Source organism: Anoplolepis gracilipes, chromosome 10 (genome assembly GCF_047496725.1).
Source record: "Anoplolepis gracilipes chromosome 10, ASM4749672v1, whole genome shotgun sequence".
Taxonomy (NCBI): Eukaryota; Metazoa; Arthropoda; class Insecta; order Hymenoptera; family Formicidae; genus Anoplolepis; species Anoplolepis gracilipes.
The window spans coordinates 10,588,390-10,600,766 of NC_132979.1; positions in this window are offsets into that span (position 1 = coordinate 10,588,390).

The window sequence follows — 12,377 nt, forward strand, 5'->3', positions numbered from 1 at the left end:
AACGAGCTAACATCCAATGATATCATTACTTGACCGCCCTCAATAATAACGTCCTTGATCTTTTTGGAAAAAGACCATCCGTCGTTTATATGTGAAGCTGGTTTTACAACTGACCTTTGCAGTATATCCTGTATGTAAGTTGATAAATTGTACAAAGCACTGCCAACAGTCGAAACAATGATTCTTAATGGAAAACCAGGCTTATGGGTCTTGGGCAACCCATAGCAACGTGGTAAATTTCCATTAGTACAGTTTAGATGTTTGTAAGTTCTTTCGTCAATGAGCTTGTTGTTGAGCCAAGATTTTAGTAATGAATTTATCTTGTTCATAAGTGGTTTTGTCGGATTTTTATTGATTTTCTTGTAAGTAAATTCATCACTCAACAACGACTCCATTTTTAACAAATAATCAGTCTTGTTCATTACGACTGTGGACTGTCCCTTGTCAGCTTTGGTAACTAATAAATCGTTATTATCAGACATCATCTTTCGAGAAAGATAAATCAGTATAGCACATGTACTATGTATCCCATATATGAAAATGTCAATAAATAGATTTCAACGTTGAAAATTACAAACTTTCCATCTTAATAATTTTTTAATAAATGCCGAGCGCGGCCTAAAATCTTCACAACATTACTCAAGGTGATGACCTTGATAACATATGTGAAGGACATTGAAATCGGAGGTGGCTCCGTATAAGTAAATAATTACTTTTAGTTATCAAACTTTATTATTTGGACAATAACCTATATGTACAGATTATACAATAATCTATTAATTTAGTTTTAATAAAAAATTCCACTTCTAACTCTTTTTTATGCATACGTGTGTGTGTGTGCGCGCGCGCGCGCGTGTGTGTGTATGTATGTATGTGTGTGGAGTGAGTAAATAATGTAGAGGCAATTTTTAATTGGTACAATGTATGGCTGCAGTATCTCATAAACTTATCGTCTAGAAACCACTCTTGGTGGGAGGATAACTACTAGAGATGTTCGTGAAAATTGAGATATTCCTGCCCATAACATTACAGAACCACCATGAAAAGCTCGAACCGGTTGAAGTAAAAAAAAACCACAAAAGCGATGTTGTAAGATCTCTATGCAAGCATACACATATATACACAAAACGGAATTTAAATCCGACCGTACGATCTCCTCATAGCTTTGAATAATGCTAACACCAGCGGTTTAGCAGGTCTTTCACCAATTATAAGACATGCTGTATATATAATTTTTTTACAATGTTTGATATATAATACATACATTCATATAGCTATCAACTAGTTGTCACATCACTATTGCATCGAAAGAAAATATAATAAATATAATAAACAAAGAACTAGGAAATTGGCGAATAACAGCCAATGCGGATATTAATGCGCTGATTTCGCATACAATAATCTATTTTGTGAAATTGATGAGTGCACGGGGCACATATTTTCTACGAAACTGACGCATCAACATCCGCGTTGGCTCTTATTTGCAAATTTCTTAGTTTTTTGTTTGTAAATATTAAAAGTCTTATATTCAAAGTATTAAGTATAAGTATAAGTATTAAGTATAATAAATATAATAGATTATTAATAAGATTACGCTTGTAAAAATTCTTTTAATTCTTAAAATAATTTATTTATACGTGCATCATTACATTTTCTTAATTTAAGAGGATCCAAAATTACCGACAGAACATGAATAAGATTTTGAAAATTCCTTTTTTGGCTATAAGGATTAATAAATCCTTCTCCAAAATTAAAGTACTTATAAAAACAACAACCTTCACAATTAAAATACTTATAAAAACAACAACAGCGGGGGTTAATAATTTCATATAAAAATGATAAAAAATTAAAAGATGACAGTTACGTCGTAACAATATTTATTTAATATAAAAAGTTCTACGGTATGTTCGTGTAAGAGATATAGCGTCCGCGTTTGGAATAACATAACAGAATATTAGTAAATTTTCGGAAATGACTTTAGAAACCTAGTAAAAAAGATTTTCAAAATCTGTAAAACATATTACTCTCGTGCATCTGTGAGTGTGCGAGATTGAAACACAAACTCACGTCAGATGTCATTTCTAAAAATTCACAAATATTACTTCATGCAATTCCTAGTAGAAATCTATCTTATTTTGTGTGTAAAAATTGCAAAACTTTTATATTAAGCAAATATATTGTCATGTTAGGTTAAATTTTAGTTGATAATATAGAACAGCTTTTGAATCCTTTTATTATTGTGGAAAAATAATCACAAAGCCAAAAAAACATTTGTACATGCTAGGCCTAATCAGTTAATAAGAATTAGCACTAACATAAATTAATAACATAAATTAATAAAAATATTATAGAAATTTATTTTAATTATACTGCATTTTTCTTATTTTAGAATTAAATAATATTATATAATATTATATTACACGTAATAATATATACATAATAATATATAAATAATAATTAAATAATATATAAATAATATAAATAATATAAATATATATAAAAAAATAAAAATATAAAATTTTGCAAATTTGTGAGTTTTATTATATTTCCTGCAATAATAAATAAATTTTTTTAATATAATAATTATTATCTTTAATAACATATGGCATTTTTATAACTACTAAATGTAGCAGATGCAGTACTAGTCATTTGTTAAATCAATAAGCTTTCAATATCAATCGACTTCATAGCCAATATATCAGTGATCAGCTAACCTTTAATACTTTTTTTACTTCGTATGTTTTTCTTTGACAGAGAAAAATGGAGATGAATAAGAAAGATAGTGATTACATTAGTTCCAATTGCAATGCAGATTTGAATAATTTTAAGAGAAAATTCAACTTTAATTTCTTCTCTAGAAGCCTTGCATCCCGACTGTATTTGACACAGCAAGAAATTTATAAAAAGTAATAGAAATTATTTGTCTGTGTGTACAAAGAACTTACATCATATTAAAGTTTGCATTTATATTATATACTTTGTATTTATTATATATTTTGTATTGTATTTATTATATAATTTTTAATTCTGTGTATATAAATTATTTTTTTATATCTTTAAAATTAGTCGATGAATAGTGTATGACCAGAAAAAGTTATTTTTTTAAAGAATAAATATAAAATATAGCAGAAAATTCTATTTATATTTAATTTTTATACAAAACTTTGCTTGCAATATAAAAAATAATTTTTGAAATAACAATAATTGATATTTTTTCTAATTTTAACGATAATTCAGTTTATATTATTTCAATATATATATATAATAAACGATTATAATCTAATATAATAAAAACGAAAAAATAATCTTCATATTTGTAACATTATATTATGCTACAATTATATAAGAATAATTTCTATTTTTTATATAAAAGTATTTTAGCAATTTTTAAAATATTAAAATATACTTAATATAGAACTAATACATTATGTAAAATTACAATTAAAGCAATTTTAATATTTTTATATACATATTTTTAGTTATATAATGGTTATATTAGTTTATATTGTTTTTATTCATTATTTGCATGTGAGAGGTGTACGAGATATATTATTATAATATCAATATTAATTTTAATATTATTTTGAAAGTCATTCAAAAATGTACGATATAAAATTTTTGAAAATTAAGTTTAAAAAAATCGAAACGTTAATGTTTTTTCGATTTTTAGCAATTACCTACACATTTATACAATATTATATGTTTACGTCATGGAAGATTTTATATTATATAAAATTATTGCAATAAATCATAAAAAACTTTGTAAATAAACATAACATGGTATAGTATAGTTTATAATATCTAAAACTGAATTTAGTCAAGTTATACTGTTGCTGATTTCTATTTTGTTTTGTTTTTAATTGGTTTCCTTAAATAGTATTTCACATTAAAAAATTTTATTCTATAATTTTTTAATTTATAATTAGCAATTATTACAATTAATATACATATATTTCTCATTATATACACATTATATATATATATATATATATATATTTAATTTTTATTCATATTTTGCTATATGCTATTTTCAATAAGAAAATAATTCTGCAGATATGATGACAAGATACCATTATTCGTGCCCCATAAAAAGTTATTAAAGAAAATCAAACACGAAGAAGAAGAAAAACCATTGGTAAGATCAACTTTTTGCATGCATATAGTTATTATATGTATATAAAAAATTCGAAGGAAAATTTCAATACAATTTTTCAAATAAAAGATCGCAAAATATTCCTCCTTAAGTTTCCGAAAATTTGAGAAATTTTTAAAGTAAAACAAAATAATTTTTTTATTAACTAAACCGTTTCATGACGTACATTTATATCTAAAAGCTTTTTCATTATTATATTATTAAAATTCAGTATAAATAAATAAATCTTTTTAAACAAATGTGTATAGTACAATTTTATGTAAACTATTTACATATTGATAAAACAAATTGATAAATTACATCTAAGAAAAAATTTAAAATTATTATATGTATGTACTCTTATTTATTTTTTAAATTATCGAAATTAATGTAAGCCTAAAAAATCAACTAATGTGTATTAAACTAAATTTATTTATATGGTACAATTGTGATTTATACAAAGAATGCTAATGCAAATTCCTAATTATTATTAAATTTAAAAGTACTATTAAACTTAAAGTTCACTATACAGGGTGTCTCATAACTAACGAGCCAACGCTCGTGAACGGATAGAGTACAGTGAACTGAACAAAAAAGTATTTGGTCATTTTGCGATTTTCGCAAAAATTATTAAAATATTAATTAAAAACGCTTAGCGAACAATATTATACATATGTACAAGATGTCCGATAATAATCGCCCCAACTCTCTAGGGCAGATAGAACAGGTCAAACTAAACATGAATGTCTATCATTTTGCGATTAGCGCAATAATTATTGAACTATTAATTAAAAATGCTCAGGGTATGTTAAGCGCTATATGCGGCGCGCGCTCATACACTGAGCGTTTTTAATTAATATTTTAATAATTATTGCGAAAATCGGAAAATAATACGGACAGCGTGCCGCGTGGCCAATTACCTCGCGGCACGTTGTCTTGCCGCCAGGCCGCGCGCTTATGGCCGTATCGAGGTGCACGCGCCTTCGATTACGACACGCTGTGTGGTTTCGAGGTCGTCGAAGGGCTCGCTGCTGGAGTCTGGATTCTCGATTTTGATGGCCAATCTTCTTCGAGATCCTCCGACAGCATTCTTCGCTCTTGATAAGCCAACACCTCCGCCTCGGGTATCCTGTGGGGGGCCTCGTACTACCCTGGCTCCTTGCGCGAGGATTGTCTGACGGCCCATGAATTCTGCGCATCTTAGGCGTTCCGATCACGTCGTGCCAGACTGATCCGCAACAATCAAACTCACCGACTTATCTATCAAGATCGTCCAAAGTCTCGTAATATTCCTGGCTGTTGTTCTTATCCAATGCTATATTATTTTGAAAATCATTATTCAATTATTACGAATAAAGGTTTATTTTCTATCGATCAAATGCGTTTTTCTTGAAAATAGTTAGTTTTAACGAAATGAAATAAAAATACCTTTTTCTTATTGTTAGAGAAAGATGTGAAGAATCTAAAAACATAATTTAAAAGTAAAAAAATACACCGGCTTTAAAGTTTTGTAAATTAAAAGACAAGTGATCCGATTCTGACTCTCGGAGATGATATCAAAAAATCTATACTCTATTATCCTTACTTAATAATAAAAAAAGTTCTCATACATTAATAAGATCTACAAAATAATAAAAATTATTTAAGAAAAATAATTCTCAAATTCAAACTTTAAAGACAAACTTTAGAGACTACCTCGGTAGAAATGCATTTTAGAAAAAAAATTTATACGAACTTATGGGATTATTTTTATCTGCTTTACATGCCCACGAGAAATTGCCCACCTTTACCAGGACATCCTGTGTATATACAATATATATATATATATATATATATATATATATATATATATATATATATATATATATATATATATATAATATGTATGTATATACATATACAGGGTAGGCCATTTTAATCTATGCACTGTAATATCTCAAAATTCATAAGTTTAAGACAAAAATGTTTCAGACAAAAGTTGTATGGTTTCGAGGGGGACATAAGAGAGTACCATTGGTTTGACCTTGAAGAGTTATTTGAAGGTCACATAAACGTCACGTTTAATTTTTTAAATGGGACACCTTATATATTTATTGCATATTCTTGTAGCTTATCTCGAGAGCTTTCCAAAACACTATAATAAAATATTTTTTCATTAAATACTTTTCGAGTTATAACGCTTTAAAGTTGCAATATTGTGACATAAAATACAAGATATTTCGTAAAATATTCATTTTCCGATTATCTTACCCTAATACTTTTATGCACAAAATAATGAGACAAATCAATTGGTGTAAAGAAAACACAGTTATCTTTGAAAAAAAATCTGAATTTGCAACTAGCAGTTACACACACACACATTTTTACTTTAACATAATTATGTGTTTTAATTACGTCAATTGATTTGTTTCATTATTCTGTGAAAGTATTAGAATAAGATAATCGAGAAATGAATATTTTACGAGATATCTTGTATTTTATGTCAAAATACTGTAACTTTGAAGCCTTATAACAAGAAAAGTATTTAATGAAAACATTTTTTATTATAGTGTTTTGGAAAGCTCTCGATAAGCTACAAAAATATGTAATAAAAAATAGTAGGTTCCATTTAAGAAATTAAAGATGACCTTTACGTGACCTTCAAACGACTATCCAAGGTCAAACCAATGGTACTATCTTATGTCCCCCACTAAACCATACAACTTTTGTCTGAAACATTTTTGTCTTAAACTTATGGATTTTGAGATATCACAGTGTATAGATTAAAATGGCCTACCTTGTATATACATATACAATAATATTTATACATATGAGTTATTTAAAATATTGAATATATTGTTTATTAACTAATTATTAAAATAATTGTAGTAATAAAAATTTTTATGAAAAAACCTTTAAATAACCTTTTTCGACGTTTTATCTTCATTTTAGTTATATAGTTTTAAATTTTTCAGTGTGGATTTCATTGGCAGCAAAATATAATCAAGCAAAAAACAGATAAACTTTACTTACCAATTATAACTGAAGTGTCAGAGAGAGAAATAAATTCATCTAAAAAGAATTTTATACTGCACACTCCAATCCGAGGTAATATACAAAGAAATTATTTAATTAGAATTCCTTCGTAATTTATTAAAAATAACAAACTGTTGACTAGATAAAGGAAAAGAAAGAATAATGTAAATACATAAAATAAGAGAAATTTATATATGTGTACGTACGTGCGTGCGTGTGTGTGTATGTCTGTGTGTGTTAGGAGAAAAGAAGTAGAGGAGGTGTAAGATTAGGTTTAAGAAAGTAAGATAACATAATCGCATATAAGTTAATATAAAATAGATAAAAGTTAATAGATAAGGTATTACAGTGCTAATGTATTTAATATAATGTATTTATTGTAATTCTGAGAGAACATTTAATAAATTTTTATTTAACTTAAAATTTAATTTAATTTAGATATGATTTTTTTACATAGAAAATATAAAATGTATGATTTTGAGATTATTTTGCATTGAAAATATATAGGATAATATATAGGAAAAATATAGGATAATAGTTGTTTACATTCACAAGATAAAAGTTATTATTTTAAAAGCATTATTTTTAAAGCATATATCTTCAGAATTATGAGCAGTTATTTGCAATAAAAATTATAAAAAGCTATTATTTTACAAAATATAAATCTAACAATTTAAAGTGTAAAAAAATTTTATAAATGATTATTTTTTTATTTTATTTGCACAATAATAATTTTGTATATATGTAACATTATTTCTGTAAATTAAATTTTATAGTTTATTAATTAATTTTCATATAATAACGTTATCTTATTTTATAAGTACAAGTGCAACCAAAAGATGATAAGAAGGACAGTAAAAAATATACAATGAGAATCAAGCCACCTATAATAGATCAATTAAATTTAATCAAACAATTACGAGAAGATCCAAGTGGAAAGTTCTATTACATGATCTATGCTGCAGACCGATCCTCTGAGTATTTTTCTCCTTATGCTTTAAAGTAAGAAATTTTTTTTATATATTATGGCTTAATTAAAGATTATGATCAATCTGATTTCTAATTTATTTTTCAATATTGCATAAAGGCAAAATTTTACATTAATTTTTTAAATTTAAAAGCTCATGAATATTTAATTAAATAAAAAAGTCAATTAAATCTAAATATTCTGCGAATTTTTATAATTAATAATATATCTGATTATATGATACATCGTGAAAGAGTTCTATTAATATAAATAAAATCATTTCATTAATAAGGCACAGATAAATATATAGAAGAGATATTATTTATAAATATATAAAATAATAAAATAAAGAGACAGTCACTAATAATAAAAATAAAAATACATTTAGCTCTCTGGCAGTAATTCTATAAAACAACTTGTAATGTATGATAAAACTCAAATAAAGTACACCTTTTCTGAGTATGTTACAGAGTGTGTACTTCATATGATGCACAGTGATCAAAACAACTGAAAATGAAGCTAAAATCAATTTTTTAGTTATTTTTCAAAACATTATTATATTACTTTTTGTTAGTCCTAATAAGGAAATCTCGCGAACCCGAAAATTCTGATTTTGATGAACCTTGACACACACGTAGATACGGAGTCAATAGATGAATAAAATAATTTTTAGTTGCTGCTACAAAACGATTCTGAGAGGTTAAACCATCCTTCATATGTAGAGCAGTTTTTTATTTTCTCAATATATTTCGAAAACTATTCGAGATACAAAAAAATATTACATACAAAAGGTTCATGGTAAAATCACTTTTTAATTAACAAAATTTTAAAAAGATAATTTTTTTCAAAAATTAAAAAAAATTTTTTTTTTAATTTGCTTTATGTGGTTAAATAAAAATAATTTTATCATGAAACTTTTAATAAAATATTTTTTTATATCTCGAATAATTTTCCAAATATAATTTAAAAAAGATAATTTTTTGAAACATTTTTTCACTTAATTTCATTAATATAGTTAAATAGAGGTGCTTTTACTATGAAGCTTTTGTATGAAACAATTTTTCATATTTCAAATAATATTTGAAAAAATCGAAAAACTGCTCTACATATGAGGGATAATTTTACTCCTTAAAACGGTTTTTAGACGCAACTGAAAATTTTTAAATTTATTTATTGACTCTACGTGTGCTAAGTTTCATCAAAATCAAAATTTTTAGGTTCGCGAGGTTCCCTCGTAAGTATACAGGGTGTTTGGAAATTAAACCGACAAACTTGCAGCAGTAGTAGGGAGCACCAAAATGATCATTTTTCGCAAATGAACCTAGGGTCAGAAACGTCGCTAAGGTCAGGTCAAGATCACCTTGAATTTTTTTAAATAAGACCACTTAGTTTTCATCGCATATTTTTGTAGCCCTCCTCAAAAGCTTTTCAAAACATTATTATCTACTTTGGATCAGTCGTTTCAAAGTTATTCAGTTTTTCTTCCAACCTTTTTTGAACACTCTGTGTGCCATAGCGCTGTAACGACACAATATTTACTTAAAACTTTTTTTTAATTTTTATACTGTTAAAGAGTTATGAAAGATTTCAATTTGATTTACAGGATACATTTATTGATGTACTCTAAGTTATTTCAACTTTGTTTACAAACATGTTCGGTATTGAGAAGGTATAATTTCTTACAAAATATGGTAATTATTTACTATAGGGGAGGCAGCTCCAATGACCTTAACCTTGACATATGTTGTCAAGGTCGCTGTCCTAAGTAATGTTCAAAAGGTTTTAGCCTTCTAAAAGTCGCTCGTTGTTTCTTAAAATGTTATTATCAAAACAAGTTTCATAAATAGGACAATTTTCTCACCTAATATATATTTAATAAAGTGGGTTTATTTATTTAGATGTATTAAATCAATCGCGTGAGCAGTGATACATACATGTAAAAAAACTTACTTTAAGGGACACCGCGCCGATGACGACCTTGATATCGGATGATGATCTTGTAGAAAGTACACTCCTAAGTAACGCGTGCTTCGAATTTTGCATGGAATAATATAAATATGAGCCAGGGAATATTTTCATAAAACACATACACACGGTGGGGTGCAAGGGGGGCCTTCGGCCCCCCCTCCCGCAACCGCTTCGTCGACCTAGCTTCGCGTGGAAAGTTACAAACCCATGTGAACTTTGCTTTGCTTGCAACGTATATGTGAAGTGAGGTGGACGGGGTGGGTGCGAGAGGGAGGGGCCCGATGGTCCCCCCTTGCACTCTCCCCCGTGTGTGTGTGTGTGTGTGTGTGTGTGTATGTGTATGTGTATAGACTGTATCCTTTCGTATTATGTTGTTCACTGAAAGTATGATCGTAAAGAGGAACATTTTAATCATTATTTAGAGTTTGTATTTAAAAAGAGATTTGATTTTGAAAAACGATTAGATGCTTTTCTCGAAGTAATGGCTATTAAGTATCCTCAAAGTGAAAATGTAAATGAATAAATGAAATAAATTAAATAAAATTATACAATTTACAATATAAGATATTATATAATTATTCCTACTGACGAATAATAATATCCTATTTGTCAAACGTTTTTGTTAATAACTTTTTAAGAAACAACGAGCGACGGCTAAAACCTTTTGAACATTACTCAGGACAGTGACCTTAACAACATATGTCAAGGTCAAGGTCATTAGGGCTGCCTCCTCTATAGTAAATAATTACCCAAAATATTAACAAATTTGCGCTTAATATAGAGTAACTAAAGAAATAAATGTACAATGTAAATTATTAGTATTTACATGGAGTCACTTTATTAAATGTTTAAAATAGTGTCCACCAGCTTCTAAATACACGTTAATGCATTTGCAAAGATTGTTTCGGACATCTTTTACGTTTAATTTGCGACAGAATTTCCATTATAATACTGACAACTGATTGTAAGAAATTACCTTCTTAATGCTCAATTCGAACATGTTTGTAAAGAAGGTTGAAATAACTTAGAGTACATCAATAAATGTTTCCTGTAAATCAAATTGAAATCTTTCATAACTGCTTCACAGTACAAAAATAAAAAAAATGTTTCAAGTAAATGTTAATTTAATAAAAACTACCCGAATATTTAAAAAAATGTATCCTATTCAATTAAAAAAATAAGGGTCACCTTCTTTTTGTCCCCCTGAAAGTCCCCCTAAAAGTCCCCCCAAAAAATTTTCCTACGCACCAAGTAATCAGCCCCGATGTGCCATTTAATGTAAAACAAAAATTCAAGTCCATATCTGCAATAGTTTCGGAGAAAATAGCCGTCACAAGTTATTTGGTCCGCCCTACAGGGTGTCTGAGACCACCCGTACATCCCTTTTATTTCGAAAACAAAGCATTTTAGAGAAAAATGTTTCAGACAAAAGTTGTATGGTTTTAAGGGGGACATAAGATGGTACCATTAGTTTGACTTTGAATAGTCGTTTGAAGGTCATATAAAGGCCACCTTGAATTTTTTAAATGGGACACCCTATATATTTTTGCATATTATTGTAACTTATCTCGAGAGCTTTCCAAAACATTATAATAAAATATTTTTTCATTAAGTATGTTTCGAGTCATAAGGCTTCAAATTGCAGTATTTTGATAAAAATACCTACAAAATATCTCGTAAAATCTTGCCTTGGTTGGCTGGATTATGTCCGAATCGTACCTTGACTGATCGGACAATGTAAGATAAGACTATCGGAAAGTGAATACTATTTTACGAGTATTTTTTTCGAAACAGCCAAGCAACGCCATGCCCCTCTTTGTCACGGTCCAGGTTTCCGAGCCATATAATAGCACTGGCCTTAGGATCTGGCACTGGCATTAAGTTTTATATAGCTTAATTTTAGTGCCTCTTGTGATATTTCGGGATTTTAGCTGTGCAATAAGCTCAAATAGCATTTGTTAGCCATCATTATACGCCTCCAAATTTCTTTGGACATGTCGTTGCCGTCGTCTACTATCAATCCCAAGTATACAAACTCCGTGACGACCTCAATCTTATACTGCAGGTATCACTCTCGATTACTCACTATTGGTCTTTGCGTAACCACCATAAATTTGTTTTCACTGTATTACTGTACAGTCCTATTTCATTTGCCGCTTTTTTTAAAAAAGAGTAATATATATCATCTTTTGTTCTTCTTCACTAACATCATTTTTTATTCTTTCTACAGTGTCAATATCGACGCCATACGCTAACGTTTGCGTACTCTTATTAAATATATTTTCAGCGGTGTGA